This window comes from Saccopteryx leptura, chromosome 5 (assembly GCF_036850995.1).
Source record: "Saccopteryx leptura isolate mSacLep1 chromosome 5, mSacLep1_pri_phased_curated, whole genome shotgun sequence".
Taxonomy (NCBI): Eukaryota; Metazoa; Chordata; class Mammalia; order Chiroptera; family Emballonuridae; genus Saccopteryx; species Saccopteryx leptura.
Genome location: NC_089507.1, coordinates 37,749,268 through 37,768,776, shown reverse-complemented (window position 1 = coordinate 37,768,776; position 19,509 = coordinate 37,749,268).

Below are 19,509 nucleotides of genomic sequence, written 5' to 3'. Positions count from 1 at the left end.
GTCCTAATTTTATGTAATTTAATTCTTTTCAATAAAAGTAATTTACTTATTAAGTATGTATAAGTAGTATGGTTTAACTTCTTTGCCATTTTGTAAGAGTTTTCAAAAATCCTTTGTTATATAAAGTGTCTCCATGTTAGATTCTAAAAAAGATGGTTACTATAGTCAAGGGGAAGCATTCTCAGGTGAATTAAACTTTGGACTACAATACTTAAGGCAGTTATTTGATACTCATAAGTAGAAGTGGTTATAAAAAATAGGATAGGAAAACACACCCCTTTGCCTTAATGGGCGAGATGTAGCTCTGCCTTCAAGTAAGGAGACTTAGAGATTATTGCTACCCCTCCAGCATTAATTTATAACAAAAGCAACATAAGAAATAAAACTCCCAGGCTATGGCTAGTTGGCTCAGTAGTAGAGCGTTGGCCTGGCGTGTGGATGGCTTGGGTTCTATTTCCTGCCAGGGCACACAGGAGAGGCACCCATCTTCTTCTCCACCCTTCCCCCTCTCCTTCCTCTCTGTCTCTCTCTTCTCTTCTCACAGCCAAGGCTCTATTAGAGCAAAGTTGGCCCGAGCGCTGAGGATGGCTCCATGGCCTCTGGCTCAGGTGCCAGAATGGCTCCTGTTGCAATGGGGAAATGCCCCATTGGCAGAGCATCGCCCCCTGGTGGGCATGCCGGGTGGATCCAGTTGGATGCATGCGGGAGTCTGTCTGACTGCCTCCCTGCTTCTAACTTTGGAAAACACACACACACACACACACACACACACACACACACACACACAAAGAAATAAAAATCAGACAAGGTTGCTGGCCGTGTTTCCAAAGTGTCTTCTATCATGTATATCTTTATGCATTTAATATGCACATCATGAAAATAATATTATAGATAGAATTAAAAAGTAACAGAAAAATAATATACACCTATATGCCAGGCTCGGTCCTAGGCCCTTTAAATACATCAATGCATTTGATTCTTATAATAATCTTCTGAGACAGGTATTATTTCAATACCTACTTTACACATGAGGAAATTAAGGGAATAGTTTTGATTAGCTAGCCTATATTGTGACTTTAGAGTATAACATTTTTCTCAAATTTTCATTTCATCTAGTCTTTTTCTTCCCTTATTTCCCTCTCCCTCCCCAGCTCATACTATGTCTATTTTTCTGTATCTTGTTTTTCTCATCTAATAAGTACATTGCGGAGATTTCTTTAGATCAGTAGATGTAAGTCTAACTTGTTCTTTTTACATTGCTCCTTAATATTCTATAGTATAGGTATTACACACACACACACAGTGTGTGTGTGTATATATATATATACTGTGTATGTTTAGTTCTAGAGGCTATATTTCCAAAAGTGAAAATGCAGGAGAAAAGAAACAGTATGTTACTAATTTTAAAAGATACCACCAGATTCATTTTCAAAATAGCGCAACAGTGTGAGCTCCTGCCAATGATATAGGCATGCTGGGTTCAAACCCCAGCTTTGTCTTTTCTTGCATGATTTTGATGTTATTTAGCTTCCATGTGCCTCAGTTTTTGCCTCTGTAAATGGAAATAATAGTAGAATTTTGCATGATTGGGAAAATAATAGTAGAATTTTGCATGATTGGGATGATAATTAAATGAATTAATTTTGTAAAGTGCTTAGAATGTGCCTTAAAATTAATATATGTTCATAGTATAATAAATAACATTTTTGATAGTGATTTAATCTTTTGCCCAATAATAAAAATCAATTATTAATAACATAGTATATCCAGACAAATAATCTTAAAACTAAATTCTGTAGGGAGTTACAGAATTAAAAATTCCTTTAGCATAGTTTGGTGGTTAAAATGTGGGTGGTTTGGGTTCGATTCCTGGCCAGGGCACACAGGAGAAGCGCCCATTTGCTTCTCCACCCCTCCGCCGCGCCTTCCTCTCTGTCTCTCTCTTCCCCTCCCGCAGCCAGGGCTCCATTGGAGCAAAGATGGCCCGGGCGCTGGGGATGGCTCCTTGGCCTCTGCCCCAGGCGCTAGAGTGGCTCTGGTCGCAACATGGCGACACCCAGGATGGGCAGAGCATCGCCCCCTGGTGGGCAGAGCGTCGCCCCTTGGTGGGCGTGCCGGGTGGATCCCGGTCGGGCGCATGCGGGAGTCTGTCTGACTGTCTCTCCCTGTTTCCAGCTTCAGAAAAATGCAAAAAAATAAAAAAAATAAATAAATAAATAAAAAAAAATAAAAATGTGGGTGGTCAAAATATGGGTCACAGAGGTATGGATTCAAATTCCAGATTTTTCACTTATTAGCTGAGTGACCTTGAGCAAAATTACTTAATCTTTTCAAGACCTCAGTTTTTCAAATAGGATTGATAATTCAATTCTACCTCATTGAATTGTTTCAGAAATCAGATAATGTATGGACAGGCCGTGGCACAAAGTAAAAACCTGAATAGATGGAAGCTCAAATTATTTGGTTTTGTTCAATTTGGCGTATGAGTTCAGACAATCACTGTCAGGTGAAGTGCATCTGAGTATAGCGACTGTAACTATCACTGAAGAGTTAAGTATTTTTAAAATACTTTTTCAATTACAGTTTATATTCAGTACTATTTTGTATTAGTTTCAGGTTTACAGCATAGTGTTTAGACAACTCCAAACGTTCTCCCAGATATTTCCAGTACCCAGCTGGCACCGTACACAGTTATTACAATATTGTTGACTATATTCCCTAGGCTGTACTTTACACCCTGGGACTATTTTGTAACCACCGATTTATATTTCCCAATCCCTTCATGTTTCCCCAGCCCCCAAACCCACCTCCCCTCTGGAAACCACTGGTCTGTATCTTATGAGTTTGTTTCACTTTGTTTATTTTTAATTACACCAATCTTAGATTCCACCAACAAGTGAAATTATATGGTGTTTTTCTTTCTGTAACTTATTTTATTGAGCATAAGACCCTCTAAGTTTATCCATGCTGCCAAAAATGGTAAGATTTCATTCTTTTTATATGACTGATTAATATTCCCTTGTATAAATGTACCACCACTTTTTATCCACTCATCTACTAATAGACACTTGGGCTGCTTCCAAATCTTGGCTATTGTAAATGAAGCTGCAGTGAACATATATTCTTTTGAATTAGTGTTCTGGGTTTCTCCAGAGATAGTCCCAGGAGTGGGATGGCTGGGTCATGAAGCAGTTTGATTTTTAATTTTTTTTTATTTATTTATTCATTTTAGAGAAGAGAGGGAGAGACAGAGAGAGAAGGGGGAGGGGCTGGAAGCATCCACTCCCATATGTGCCCTGACCAGGCAAGCCCAGGGTTTTGAACCGGTGACCTCAGCGTTTCCAGGTCGACACTCTATCCACTGCGCCACCACAGGTCAGGCTCTGATTTTTAATTTTTTGAGGAATCTCCATACTGTTTTCCACAGTGGCTGCACCAGTCTGCATTCCCACCAGCAGTGCAGGAGGGTTCCCTTTTCTCCACATCCTCGCCAGCATTTGTTGTTTGTTGATTTATTGATGATACCACTCTGATAGGTGTGAGGTGATATCCCACTGCGATTTTAATTTGCATTTCTCTGATGACTAGCAACATTGAGCACTGAAGGGGTTTTTAATGCCAGCACTTTATGAAGCTGACAGAAGCTTTGTTGAAAATCATTGAGATTGAAAGGGTGCCGCAGCTTCACTTGCCTCTCACTAGGAAAACAATTTTCCTTCAAAATACTGGTTCTGGGACAGTCTGGATAATCACGTGGTTAGTTTGGGGGACACATGAGTAGATCCCATTTTGTCTCGGACCGTATAGTAGTAGCACTAGGATGTCTTCATCTAATGGCAGGTTTTAAATACTTACTGTAGAAAGTTCTTAGACTTTGACTGTACATTTGTTGGCAATACAGGCCTCAAGAACTCATTCTAATCCATGTTTTATTTGGAAGCCGCGGTTCCCCTTGCCGTGTTTGGCCCAACGCCGTCTCCTCGCCTTCGCAGTTGAGTGGAAACGGCCATGTTACCACAGCTGCCTCTCGGCCCCGCTGACTCCTTCTGTGTCTTCGCATTCCTAGGCCACTCACCTCTGCCAAGACCATTTGAAAATAGCATTTTTAGTGTGCTTAAGTTATGGGGTGGGCATGTAAATCTCTTTTGGGTGGAAAAATCCACTTTTTGAGGGAGTCAGAAGCCAAAATAGCCCCTCCCCCTTGGCTGGCCCATTATACTTTCCGGAAATACAAATAAACATCCATTCTAACTTTTCCCCTCTCCTATGGTTCAGGTTGTTTCTGCTACATTACTTTCTGTTTAATTTCCAATATCGTGTAAGCTCTTCATTCTACTGTAGGAAAGTTGAAAAATGCAGGAAAGATAGAGATGAAAAAAAAACCATTCCCCAAAGACAACTCCTGTCACATTTCAGTGAATTATTTTCCAGTCCTTTAGAGTTATTTCCCTTTACTATTATTTTAAAAATATGAAATAGAGAGCATACTTAAAAAAAAAACCAACCTCTTCACTGATTCTTTTTGCTGGACGTTATAATAAACATTCGTTCATGATTTGTGAAATTCTCTGTAGATATAACCAAAAAGAACTTTATTGAGTTTTTATTTATTTTAAGAGTAAAACACATTATTTATTAAAAGTGAATAAGCTCAGATAACAAACCTATTAAAACCATTCATAGTTCTAACGCTCAGAAACTTATACAATTCTACAAATGTTTGTATGGGAGTTCGTTGTATGGATGATTGTTCTCATTCAAACAGTTCTTTCCTGTTGGATGCTAACCTTTTATATTGTTGGACTTAATTTTAAATTACTGCCTGATAGCCCAGTGTATCTTGCTGGTACCTGCTGCCTTTTCCTTGTCTCTTCCATGAACTTTAGGTGGCTGGAGGTTGGGGAGAATTCCTGTCACGTTAGTCTCTAGTCTGCAGGACCCAGCCCATGGTCAACACTATAAATGTTGGCTGGATAAATGAATGCCTACTGAGCTCAGGTAACCTGGGAGACACTGCACCTGACAGTATAGAGTTCATGAGTACAGAATGGAAAGGTCTGCTGACCCTGGGAAGCTATAGCCCTTGGGTTGAGACTAAGTTCCTTCTCTACCCCTATATGAATTTCCATTAGTACCATGTTGTTTAGAACATGTTTATTCTTTAATGGTAGACTATGAGGTGTTGCACTTTTTTAAAGATGAGAACCATAGTTATTCTCATTATTTGGGGAAATTGTTTTAGAAGAGGACGTAAGGCCCCATAGTGGAAAACATTCTGAATTTGAAAGCTAAGACCTAGGCTCGATTCCTTGCTCAGCCACTCAGCTTTGGAAGCGTAGGAAATTCTCACAGTCTTGCAGGCTTAAGTGCCCTCCTTTATCAAGTGGGAAAATAAGAATACACTTTCTTCGTCTGCATACTGGATTATTGTGAAGAGCAACCATCCTACAGACGTGAGCCGGGCTGGGCAGGGTGGAGGATGGGGTGCAGCACGGGGCTGGGCAGGGTGGAGGATGGGGTGCAGCGTGGGGCTGGGCAGGGTGGAGGATGGGGTGCAGTGTGGGGCTGGGCAGGGTGGAGGATGGGGTGCAGCACGGGGCTGGGCAGGGTGGAGGATGGGGTGCAGCACGGGGCTGGGCAGGGTGGAGGATGGGGTGCAGCGTGGGGCTGGGCAGGGTGGAGGATGGGGTGCAGTGTGGGGCTGGGCAGGGTGGAGGATGGGGTGCAGCACGGGGCTGGGCAGGGTGGAGGATGGGGTGCAGCACGGGGCTGGGCAGGGTGGAGGATGGGGTGCAGCGTGGGGCTGGGCAGGGTGGAGGATGGGGTGCAGTGTGGGGCTGGGCAGGGTGGAGGATGGGGTGCAGCACGGGGCTGGGCAGGGTGGAGGATGGGGTGCAGCACGGGGCTGGGCAGGGTGGAGGATGGGGTGCAGCGTGGGGCTGGGCAGGGTGGAGGATGGGGTGCAGTGTGGGGCTGGGCAGGGTGGAGGATGGGGTGCAGCACGGGGCTGGGCAGGGTGGAGGATGGGGTGCAGCACGGGGCTGGGCAGGGTGGAGGATGGGGTGCAGCGTGGGGCTGGGCAGGGTGGAGGACGGGGTGCAGCGTGGGGCTGGGCAGGGTGGAGGATGGGGTGCAGCGTGGGGCTGGGCAGGGTGGAGGACGGGGTGCAGCGTGGGGCTGGGCAGGGTGGAGGACGGGGTGCAGTGTGGGGCTGGGCAGGGTGGAGGACGGGGTGCAGCGTGGGGCTGGGCAGGGTGGAGGACGGGGTGCAGCGTGGGGCTGGGCGGGTGGAGGACGGGGTGCAGCGTGGGGCTGGGCGGGTGGAGGACGGGGTGCAGCGTGGGGCTGGGCAGGGTGGAGGACGGGGTGCAGCGTGGGGCTGGGCAGGGTGGAGGATGGGGTGCAGCGTGGGGCTGGGCAGGGTGGAGGACGGGGTGCAGCGTGGGGCTGGGCAGGGTGGAGGACGGGGTGCAGCGTGGGGCTGGGCAGGGTGGAGGACGGGGTGCAGTGTGGGGCTGGGCAGGGTGGAGGACGGGGTGCAGCGTGGGGCTGGGCAGGGTGGAGGATGGGGTGCAGCGTGGGGCTGGGCAGGGTGGAGGACGGGGTGCAGCGTGGGGCTGGGCAGGGTGGAGGATGGGGTGCAGCGTGGGGCTGGGCAGGGTGGAGGACGGGGTGCAGCACGGGGCTGGGCAGGGTGGAGGATGGGGTGCAGCACGGGGCTGGGCAGGGTGGAGGATGGGGTGCAGCACGGGGCTGGGCAGGGTGGAGGATGGGGTGCAGCACGGGGCTGGGCAGGGTGGAGGATGGGGTGCAGCGTGGGGCTGGGCAGGGTGGAGGATGGGGTGCAGCGTGGGGCTGGGCAGGGTGGAGGATGGGGTGCAGCGTGGGGCTGGGCAGGGTGGAGGATGGGGTGCAGCACGGGGCTGGGCAGGGTGGAGGATGGGGTGCAGCACGGGGCTGGGCAGGGTGGAGGACGGGGTGCAGTGTGGGGCTGGGCAGGGTGGAGGATGGGGTGCAGCGTGGGGCTGGGCAGGGTGGAGGATGGGGTGCAGCACGGGGCTGGGCAGGGTGGAGGATGGGGTGCAGCACGGGGCTGGGCAGGGTGGAGGATGGGGTGCAGCACGGGGCTGGGCAGGGTGGAGGATGGGGTGCAGCGTGGGGCTGGGCAGGGTGGAGGATGGGGTGCAGCACGGGGCTGGGCAGGGTGGAGGATGGGGTGCAGCACGGGGCTGGGCAGGGTGGAGGATGGGGTGCAGCGTGGGGCTGGGCAGGGTGGAGGATGGGGTGCAGTGTGGGGCTGGGCAGGGTGGAGGATGGGGTGCAGCACGGGGCTGGGCAGGGTGGAGGATGGGGTGCAGCACGGGGCTGGGCAGGGTGGAGGATGGGGTGCAGCGTGGGGCTGGGCAGGGTGGAGGATGGGGTGCAGCGTGGGGCTGGGCAGGGTGGAGGATGGGGTGCAGCGTGGGGCTGGGCAGGGTGGAGGACGGGGTGCAGTGTGGGGCTGGGCAGGGTGGAGGACGGGGTGCAGTGTGGGGCTGGGCAGGGTGGAGGACGGGGTGCAGTGTGGGGCTGGGCAGGGTGGAGGACGGGGTGCAGTGTGGGGCTGGGCAGGGTGGAGGACGGGGTGCAGTGTGGGGCTGGGCAGGGTGGAGGATGGGGTGCAGTGTGGGGCTGGGCAGGGTGGAGGACGGGGTGCAGTGTGGGGCTGGGCAGGGTGGAGGATGGGGTGCAGCGTGGGGCTGGGCAGGGTGGAGGACGGGGTGCAGTGTGGGGCCAAGGAAGCCCTTTTGCCCCACATTCACCAATTGTCTCAAATTTAGATTTTTAAGGACTGCACACCTACAAATACGTTCACATACTGCAGTTGTATCTCCAGCGAGATACATCGCATTTATGTGTGTTAAAAGTAATAATTTGCACAGTGAAAATGTTTTAACTGATTCTGTAATTTTTGTAACTTTTTTTCCTTTCGTTTTGAGTGTGCTGTCAGCCTCAGTCAAAGGAAGTGGCCTAGGTCTCCTGACTTGTGGGAAACCTCGCTTGCCAAAGCACCTCGTAAACTACACTCCACTCTGAAAATGTGGAAACAGAACGGGGAGGGAAGAATAGCGTTGTTCTTCGGTGGGAGTGGGGGTGACAATGGAGAAAACGGAGCATGCGCAGGAAATCGCAGGGAACAGGCTCTACCGTGGGCTATTCCAAATGGAAGCAGAGTTGGTGAAGTAATAGCAATAGAGGAAAATTCATTTTTAATGTTGCCTTTCTTTCCCCAGAAAGACTGTTTTTTATTTATTTTTTTCCCAGTCTTTAGTGGAACCAGGAATGTTCAGAGTCAGAGTTTTGGTGCAAATCGTCCCCTTTCCGCTAAAGGCCGTGAAATACTGCTCTCAGGAAGCCATTGAGGTCCCTTGAAGGTGCTAACTGGAATGGAAACAAATGACTGCGGATGACCTTGTTTCGGGCAGTGATCTGCAGCGGACCAAGGTCAGCAGCATTCCTCTGACCTTCTCTCCTGAACCCATGTTATGCCATTTTATTACAAGGAACATTTCGTAGCACAAAACTCATAAAATTGCTGCAGCTCCAAGTTTCATCACACAGTCAGAAAGTTACCTCACAATTTAATAAGGTGAAAATGAGCGTTTTATCATTATCTCCCGTTTTATAATTGGCCAGAGTGAACTGTTCCTCCCTCTCGCTTTAGGAAAGTGGGCCTCAGTTGTCTCAGTTGGAATTTTCCAGGGCAGCCCTGATTTTGAATCCATTTTAGTGGTGTCTCTCTTATGGACGTTGGTTTCCGTTGGGCCTTCACATCCTGGTTTCTGGTTCTGGAAACTTGAGAGTGGTGGCTGTGCCCCTGTTCACGTGGGAAGCTGAGGCCGGCTCACCGAGCCTCTCCCCTCGGGCAGCTGTCTGTTCTCCCAACACGTCACTGTTCCAAGGTCCTCAAACTTCGCCTCAAAGGAGGAGCTCCAGAACCTATTACCATCTTGGCGGAACATTTGTCAGAAGGTGCTACTCTAGTTTATGCCATAACTGGAGTTGAAAATGCTTTTCGTGATGGTAAACACGGCCTTCACGTGCAAGTTTTTTTTTTTTTCATTTTTCCGAAGCTGGAAACGGGGAGGCAGTCAGACAGACTCCCGCATGCGCCCGACCGGGATCCACCTGGCACGCCCACCAGGGGGCGATGCTCTGCCCCTCTGGGGGCGTCGCTCTGTTGCGTCCAGAGCCATTCTAGCGCCTGAGGCAGAGGCCACAGAGCCATCCCCAGCGCCCGGGCCATCTTTGCTCCAATGGAGCCTTGGCTGCGGGAGGGGAAGAGAGAGACAGAGAGGAAGGAGAGGGGGAGGGGTGGAGAAGCAGATGGGCGCCTCTCCTGTGTGCCCTGGCCGGGAATCGAACCTGGGACTCCTGCATGCCAGGCCGACGCTCTACCGCTGAGCCAACCGGCCAGGGCCACGTGCAAGTTTTAATCTAAAAAAAAATTGCATATGCATGGCTGTCATACCATATTAATGCACGTGGTTGGAAGCTCTGGACTAACTCTTTTCAGGGTCATGCAGGGTCTCTTCGCTGGCCATTTCTTCAAGCTAAGCTTCCCTAAGCTGATAATGAACAGCAGTTGGCCCAGGGGTACCTTTCTCCCTGATGCACTGCCTTTCCGTGGCCCCCAGGACACCGCCCCCTGCCTCACTGCTGCCCCGTGCTGTGCTCGGAGAGTCCGCCTCCATAGCAGACGTGGGAAGGCAGTGGCCTGGGAAGCAGTGGCCTCTTTTCCTGAATGCATCTCTTTCCTGGCCCCTTATCCCTCCCTCCCCTCCTTGGGGCTCTACAGAAAAGCAAAACAAAGCAAAACACACAGGAGATGGTCCAAGCAATCATCTCTGGCTCTGTAGGCAGAGTGGTTCCAGGTGGGTCTGGTTCTTGTCTCCATTAAGTCACAACTGCTCCGACCCTCAGCCTCCTGACTTATAAAAAGGGAATAACATCATTCCAACCTCACCCCTTTATTGTGAATATTTAGTGATTCTTAGTGGGATGATTTTGCCCCCCGCCGGCAGATATTTGGCAATATCTGGAGACATTTTTGGGGTCACAACACAAGTGTGTGTGGGGGGTGGGGTGGAGGGGAAGCCACAGGCATCTAGGGGCGGGAGGCCAGGGGTGCAGTGGCATGTCCCCTGACAAGGGATGACCTGGCCCAGAGCATCGCTAGTGCTGAGGGTGAGAAATTCCGCTCTAAGGTGTGACAAGTGCGTAGCCCAATTCATAAGAAATGTCAGTCATTATCACTGCCACTATTCTGATATGCAACTGCTCCTCGTCAGAGCAACAAATGTTCGTTTCTGTTACTTTTAGAAAGAAAATGTATTATAGCCTTTTGATCTGTGATGTGAGAATGCTACTCGAATGCATGCACTTTGATGGGAAGCTGTGCACGTACATTTAACAACGAGGCGAGCAGAACAAGAAAAGGAAGGTTGTCTCCTTATCTCATTTAAACACGAAGGAAAGTGATGTATAATCAAACAGCTACATGTTTTACTTGTTATCCCAATTCCCCCTAAAACTTAGGTGTCTTATGCGCCCCTGAGAGAAGAGAAAGCCGAGGTTCACAGAGTGCGTGACTTTTCCCAGTCAGTGACAGAGCTGGGCCACGAGCCGAGGTACTTTGACCCGTGAGATTTCTCCCAGAATGCTCCCCTGCCTTCCCCTCCCCCAGAGCTAACCGGGCCTGCCTGTGTGCTGGGACAGGACCAGATCGAGCATATCTAGGGAAAATGTGTAACAAAGTGAATAGGACGCAAGGACATCAAAAGAGTTGCTACCTTAAGGGGGTGAGTTGATTAGTGTTTACTTGAAAAATTGTATTTTTATAAAAGTTCAATGTTGATGTAATCAAAACAAACAAAAAAAATCTCCCCATCGCCTCTCTGCCTACCCCCCCCCCAACACACATGCCACACACACGCGCACACATACACACCCACCCACACGGATGTCTTCACAGTTTTTCCTTCCTCCAATTTCTATTTACTCGGTTACCTCTCTCGCTTCCCTCTCCTCTGAGACAGGTTAACATCTTAATGGAGAGCAAATGGTCCCAGCAATGCCATTAGGAAAAAGACTCCTGACTGGGTAGGGTCAGTGAGGAGAGAGTTTAGCGAGGAAAAAAGCCACAACTCTGAAATAAACTAGCGTTTTACATCAAAAACAGCCCTTTTATTTTTTGGAAGAGAACAGAGAGTCATGAATTACAGACAAGTGCCTCAGAGGCTGGGTACTCGCGGTGTTTTTCTGAGCAAAGAGCCATGTGAGCAGGACCATCTGGATGGGGTGAAGCCCACTTTGAAATCCGAATACACAATACCACTGCTTATTTAAACATCGTTTGTGTTTGAATAATGGCAAGAGTTAGAGCGCTGAGGGCCTTTGTTTTTCAGGCTTTTGGAAGTGAGCATAGAGGACTTCTGACAAGTTGGGGTCATTTGGAGCGGAGGGTGGGGCTTTCTCGGCACATGAGGCAACAGGGAGTTGGAGCAACTTATTTGCAGTCATCTTGGTCCTGTTTAAATGTCTCTTTCTTTCTGCATTCAGCAGCTTTAAAGTATAAAATCCCTAAGAAAGGAGAGAGACTGACCAGCGGGGTGTCAGTGCTTGTGTGAGGATTTGTGGCTCTCTGCTTTGGAGGCTGAGGATGAGAAGCCTGTGTGACCAGCTCTGTGTGGCCCATCCGCTGCAGCAGGCACCGGCCATGGCGGCTGCAGCTGTCTTGTTCGTGAGGGGAGCCTTTCTGGAGCTCGTGCATTGCCAGGGCTCAGGGAGAAGCCTCAGGCTTGCCTCAGTGTTCCTGGAGGGGTTAAGGGCCTGGGAAGTCCAAGACCCTCTGCTTTCTCTCCCCCAGTGCTGCACACATGTCCCCCTCTTAGGTGACCAGATGTCTTGGTCCAAAGAGCCACCCCAAATGCCCTTGAGGACATCCCCAGACCTCCTGCCCACACATACCCGCATGCAATTGGCCACTTGTTTTTGCGTTTCTCCTACCGATTCTGGAGTCAGACCGGGCTTCCCTGCTCATTAGCTCTGTGACCATGGGCAGGTCACTTAACTTCTCTGGTGCTATGGACTGAATGTTCATATGTTGAAACCCAACCCCCAGTGTGATAGTATTAGGAAGTGGGCCTTTAGGAGTGTATTAGGTCATGAGGGTGGAGCCCTCATGAATAGAATTGGTGCCCTTATAGAAGAGGTTCCAGAGAGCTCCCTCACCCCTTCCACTATGTGAGGACACAGCGAGAAGCCACTTACATCTATGAAGCACAAAGTGGGCCCTTGCTAGACACCACACCTGCCTGTGCCTCAATCTTAGCTTCCCAGACTATAGAACTGTGAGAAATAGTTTTCTGTTATTTATTTATTTATTCTTAAATTTTTTTTTGTGTGTGTGACAGAGAGAGAGAGAGAGAGAGAGAGAGAGAGAGAGAGATAAGGACAGACAAGCAGGAAAGGGGAGAGATGAGAAGCATCAACTCTTTGTTGTGACTCCTTAGTCTACTTAGTTGTTCACTGATTGCTTTCTCATGTGTGCCTTGACTGGGGGAAGAGGGGGCTCCAGCAGAGCAAGCGACCCCTTGCTCAAGCCAGCGACCCTGGGCTCAAGCCAGCAACCATGGGGTCGTGTCTATGATCCCATGCTCAAGCCAGCGACCCCACACTCAAGCTGGTGAGCCCCCACTCAAGCCAGATGAGCCTGCACTCAAGCCAGCGACCTCGAGGTTTCGAACCTGGGTCCTCCGTGTTCCAGTCCAATTCTCTACCCACTGCACCACCACCTGGTCAGGCAATTTTCTGTTATTTTTAAGCCACTTGGTCAGTTATAGCAGCCTGAACTGACCAAGACACCTAGACTTCAACTTCAATCTGGGTCAGGTACATAGTTGGCTGATGTTTAAAGAAGTAATTTTTTTTAAGTGAGTGAGAGAGAGAGACAGACAGAAACAGGAAGGGAGAGAGATGAGAAATATCAATTCTTTGTTGCAGCACTTTAGTTGTTCATTGATTACTTCTCATATGTGCCTTGACCAGGGGGCTCAAGCTGAATCAGTGACCCCTTGCTCAAGTCAGTGACCTTCGGATTAAAGCCAGTGACCTTTGGCTCAAACTAGTGACCTTGGGATCATGTTGGTTTTTCACTCAAGCCAGAGACCCTATGCTCAAGCTGGTGACTTTGGGGACTCAAACCTGGGGCCCCAGTGTCCCAGGTTAATGCTCTATCTACTGCACCACCACTAGTCAGGTGACAGGCTGAATGAATTTCTATCTCTCAGAATCATTGAGATAATTTCATAAAATAATGTAAAACACCAGCTCGGTGCCGGTACATTGTCAAACTTTCATAGCAGAATATGTAATTACATAATATATATTATACTATTAAATATTAGTATATAGTATACTATTAGTATGTTAGTATATATAATGGTAGTATATTTTATATGTTATCTATATTACACTACTATTACATAATAACACAATGTATAATGACATACAATATAATAAATATGACAGAATATTTGCCTGTATAACAATATCCTATACATATACAGTGTGTCCGTAAAGTCATGGTGCACTTTTGACCGGTCACAGAAAAGCAACAAAAGACGATAGAAATGTGAAATCTGCACCAAATAAAAGGAAAACTCTCCCAGTTTCATACCTATTCAGTGCAGTTCGATGTGGTCTCACGCACAGATTTTTTAGGGCTCCTTAGGTAGCTATCCCGTAAAGCCTGTACGGACTCATCACTGACTGATGGCCTACCAGAACGGGGTTTCTCCACCAAACTGCCGGTTTCCTTCAACTGCTTATCCCACCGAGTAATGTTATTCCTTTGTGGTGGCGCTTCGTTATAAACGCACCAATATTCACATTGCACTTTGGTCATGGATTCAAATTTAGTGAGCCACAGAACACACTGAACTTTCCTCTGTACCGTCCACATCTTGACTGGCATGGCCGTGGGCTGCTCCCCTGTATACACAGTGTTACATCATCATCTGTGCATGTGCACATGCTGCCACATCATCCTACAGAAACTGATATTTAGTATATTCACAAAGTGTACAACTGCCACTGTCTTTTAATTCCCGAAAGGCCTAATCACCCCACAAAGAAATCTTGTATCCACTGGCAGGCACTCCCCAAGGCCCCTCCCTCAAGTCTCTAACAAACCCTAAACTGCTATGGACTTGATTGTTCCACACATTTTCTAAGTTGAATAGTCCAGTAGGCTGCCTTTTGTGTCAGGCTCCTTCGCTGAGCATAGTGTTGCAGGCTCATGCATACTGTGGCGTGTGTCAGTACTTTTTGCCTTTGATGCCTGATTACATTGCATGGATAGATCACAGTTTGTTTATCCATCAAATGATAAACAAATGGCTTGTTTTTACTTTTTGGCTATTATGAATAATGCTGATATGTATCTTTGTTTACAAGTTTTTGTGAGGACATGTGTTCTCAATTCTGGTGGAATATACCTAGGAGTGAAATTGCTGGGTCACGTGGTAACTATGTTTACCTTTTTTAGAGGAACTCCTAAGCCGACTCTGAAAGCGGCTGCACCGTTTTACATTCCCACCAGCAGTGTGGGCGGGTTCTAGCTTCTTCACATCCTTCACAACCTGCGATTGATTTTTTTAAATTATAGCCATCCTAGTGGGTGTGAAATAGTATTTCATTTTGTGATTTCAGTTTGCATTTTCCCAATGATTAATGATGTTGAGTATCTTTTTATGTGCTTACTTGGCCATTTATATGTATCTTCTTTGGAGAAATGTCTATTTAAATCCTTTGCACATTTTGAAAATAGGTTGTCTTTTTATTGTTGAGTTGTAAGTGTTTTTTATATATTTTGGATACTGGATCCCTATCAGATATATGATTTACAAATATTTTCTCTAATATTTGAGACTGTATTTCTGCATTCTTTTTCTAAAATTTCTTTTTCAGCTATAGTCAACGTACAATATTAGTGTCAGCTGTACAACACAGTGATTAGGTATTTATATAACTTATGAAGTGGTCTCCCCAATAAGTCTGATACCCACCTGACACCATACAGACTTAATAATGTTCCCTTATTCTATTTTTTTCTTTTGTAGCTTGTTTTTTTTGTGGTGGTATAGCTAAGAAATCATCGCCTAATCCAAGGTCACAAAGAATCTTTATTTCTAAAAATTCTCGGGTAATGCTGATGCTGCTGGTTCAAGAGCTACAGTCCGGGTGACAAGATGCTGCAACATTTTGTTCTTCCTTTTCAGTGCCCTGATGGAATAGCAACTGCTGCCCTCCTTGGAGGCCTTAGCAATCGACTCTGATCAGCCCGAATTAAACTGGAGTTTTTCTTCGCTGGCCAGGGCTCCCCCACAGCGAGCGTTCCAGGTCAGGGCGGAGGATAACCGCAGGCTGTTTTCCCTTTTCGTTGGAGCTCTGAACTTAAGAGCTTGGAACAGTTCAAATCCAGTACTATAAACTCTAGGTAAATAATGCTTTCACCATAGAGGAATTTAGTTGTTGAAAGTGTAACTTGTCCGTAGCCCGACTGTAGAAAAGCTTGCACGCCAGCAACATGTGCTGTCATGAGATTTGCGGCAGCGCGGCAGGGCGCTGCATCCAGAACAAGCCTCAGAGAACAAGCCTCAGAGCACACCAGCACCGCGGTCTGCGGCTCTCAGGCAGGGCCTGGTTTCAGAGTGGGATACTCCCGCAACTGATGAGCTTAGTAGCAGAAAGTTTAGTCTGGATTCCTCTGCTTTAGTTTATTTGTTTTATTATTATTTTTTTCTTTGAATTTATTTGGTGCTTTAATGAAACCTCCACTTTCAGAACCAGAGGTCAAAGAATAATCCTGGAGCACTGATGTCTCTCTCCGGGTGATGGTCTTTCTTCTTCTGGGCCATTTATTCTCACAGATTAAGTGCTGGTGACCCCACTGCTTACTAGACTCCATAGAGCCCTCCTCCACGGGGAGACTTTTGGCCAAGGGCTCAGCCAGGCTGGCCACCGAACAGGAAACCCTGGCTGTGGACACTCTCTGGAGGGGAAGTGAGAGCTAGTGGGTGGCACTTTCCTGGCAAAGTCAGAGTGTGTCCAGCTGTAGCGGCTGCAGAGAGGAAGAGACTACAGCCGGTGGGGCTTCTCAGGCTGGCCCCCCACTGACCTGGCCCGTCTGTGCCTCTGCCGGAGCCGTCTCACAGGGGTCCTCTCCAGGGCTGCGTCTCCCTGGAACAGCCGTCTCACAGGGGTCCTCTCCAGGGCTGCGTCTCCCTGGAACAGCCGTCTCACAGGGGTCCTCTCCAGGGCTGCGTCTCCCGCCGCCTCTCCCTGGAACAGCCGTCTCACAGGGGTCCTCTCCAGGGCTGCGTCTCCCTGGAACAGCCGTCTCACAGGGGTCCTCTCCAGGGCTGCGTCTCCCGGCCGCTTCTCCCTGGAACACTTGCAGTCTCCCTGCAGTTTAATGAGGAGTGTGTGTGGGCTTCATGAGCTCATCAGTCGTCCTTTTGTTCCTTCTCACCTATTTATTGAGCCTCTACTGTGTGCAGAACCCTGCGCTTGTCCCCGGAGGGTTTACAGAGATTGTCTTTGCCCACACAAGGTTGACAGCGTGTAGGAGATAGCCATTCTAATTTATTAGTTTAGTAAATATTCACTGGATGCATACAATGTAACGGGCACAGCTTGTGGTTAAATCTGTGACACGAACAGGCCAGGTCACTGCCCTCATGGCACTTACAAGTGCAGCTAATAGTTAGGTTTAACACAGGGCAGTTCCATTCAAAAAAAGCATGAACTACAAGTCTGCTGTCTTCATTTATTTCCTCACTCATTTGTTTCAGAAGCAGTTCCTACCCTCCCACTCTACACCAGCCACCCTATTAAATTGTGGAGAGCAAACAAACAAGCAAAAACCAAGCAGGTCCTTTCTCTCTTGGTACTTACAGTCTGGTGGGGGGATTCAGCCATAAGTTAAGTAATCATACTGATAAATCTATAATTACAAACTGCGGTAAATTGAGGAAGACCTAAAGCAAAGCCATCATTGCCCTGCACAGGTCTCTGGGACCTTCCTCATTTAGTGGACTCCAGGTTACTTCCAGCTGTCAGCATCTGCACCTCCTCCCCTGACGCCCCCCTCCCCCCACTGCCCCAACCTTTATCTGGATGTTCAGGGCTCTGGGCACGACAATTGTTACTTAACTCGGTAGGGTCGGAGATTCTGTTCCACATAATGGCTTTTCCAGGTACGTACATAGGTGATCTCACTGTGCCGAAGCTTCACAGCTTGCCCTTCCCTTTTTCATCATTTAAACCATTTTAAACATATTAAATTTATTGGGATAACATTGGCTAATAACATATAAATGTCAGGTGTACAACTCTATAACTTGACATCTGTGTACTCTGCTGTGTGCTCACCACCTGAAGCCCAGCCTCCTGTCACCGTAAACTGGACCCCCTTTCCCTTCTTCACTCCCCTTTGTCCCACCCCTCTGGCGCCTGCCTTTCTCTTATCTGCATCTATGAGTTTATTTGTTTCGCTTCTTTATGCAATCACCTGTCAAAAGACATTTTTAAACCATTTTGATAGAGCCCTTCCTGAAGCAATATATACTTTCTTTGCTGTTAAAAACAGTACGTGTTGTAGGGTATAATCTGATTTTATTTTGATCTAATATTTATAAAGCTGCTTTCACTTAACATTTTGGCATCCACAGTTCTTCCTTATCTGAATCCATTATTAAACTGAGAGTTGATAAATAGCGTTTTTCTGATTTCATCATTCCTGCTACATTGGTTGGCCAGCATGTGTTTGTAAGGAAGCGCACCTGTCACATTCACTTCCTTCTCCCTTTCTTCTTCCTTTTTGGTGTCACTGTAGACTCATGGATTTTTTTTCCCTTATCCATTGCCATTATTTCTCTTCATGCACGAATTGTCCCAAATTTGGCCAGGTACAGTCTATTTTAAGTAAACACTCATATTATTTTTTTTAAAAAGTAGTTCTATTAAGCCCTGGCTGGATAGCTTGGTTGGTTGGAGCATTATCCTGAAGCACAGAGGTTGCTGGTTTGATCCCATCAGGGCACTTTTAGAAACAGATAGATGTTCCTCTCTCTCTCTCTCTCTCTCTCTCTCTCTCTCTCTCAAATCAATAAAAATAAACATGAAAAAATAAAATAGTTTTATTAAAGTATGACTGGAATATAGTGCATATTTAATGCATACAACTTGGTAAGTTATCACATGTGTATGTACCTATAAAATCATCATTACAATCAAGATAGCAAATATATCCATCACCCCCTAAAGTTTCCCTGTGCTCCTTTTCAGTCTCTCCCTCCTATCTCTCTCTCCTCCTGCAGGTTCCCCATACTACCAGGTCCTCACAGAAACATAGATATATTTTGCTTTGTTTTGTTTTTAACAAAAGAGAGTTTTTATATTATTGAATACAATATAAATGAAATCATATTTTGACTGGTTTCTTTCACTGAGCGTAATTATTTTGATATCCATTCAAGTTGTAGTGTATTCACAGTTTATTCCTTTTAGTTGAGTAGTATTTGTTTGCATGGCTAAATATAAGTTGTTTATTTAGTTGTTGATAAACATTTCAGAGATTCCCATTTTGGGGTTACTACAAATAAAAGTGCTATGAACATCCATGTATAGTGATATATATGCCCTCAATCATTTCTCTAGGTTAATTATTTACAAGTGGAATGGCTAGATCATATGGTAGATATATGGTTAACTGTTTACTTTTTTTTGTGAAAGAAACAGAGAGAAAGAGAGAGGGATAGATAGGGACAGACAGACAGGAAGGGAGAGAGATGAGAAGCATCCATTCTTTGTTGCAGCACCTTAGTTGTTCATTGATTGCTTTCTCATATGTGCCTTGACTGGGGGGCTACAGCAGAGCTAGTGACCCCTGAGTTCAAACCAGCAACCTTAGGCTTCAAGCCAGCAACATTTGGGATCAAGCCAGTGACCATGGAGTCATTTCTATGACCTCACGCTCAATCTAATGAGCCTGTGTTCAAGCCTGAGAGTTTTGAACCTGGGTCCTCTGCATCCTAGTCTGATGCTCTTTCTACTGCACCACAACCTGGTCAGGCTACGGTTAGCTTTTTAAGAAATTGCCAAACTGTTTTACAAAGTAGTTGTACTGTTTTACATTCTCCCCAGCAGTGCATGAGAACTTCGTTCTTTTACATGCTCACCAACACTTGATATGGTTTCTTTTTTTAAAAAATGTTAGCTATTTGAATAGGTATGTGATGGCATCTTATCACAGTTTTAATTTATTTTTCCCTAATAAATAATGATGTTGAGCACATTCTAATCTACCTATTTACCATTCTGATACAGATGTTAGAATGAACATATATGAATATTAAAATAGTAATTATAACTTTGAACATATGTTCAAGAGTCAAGTAGAGA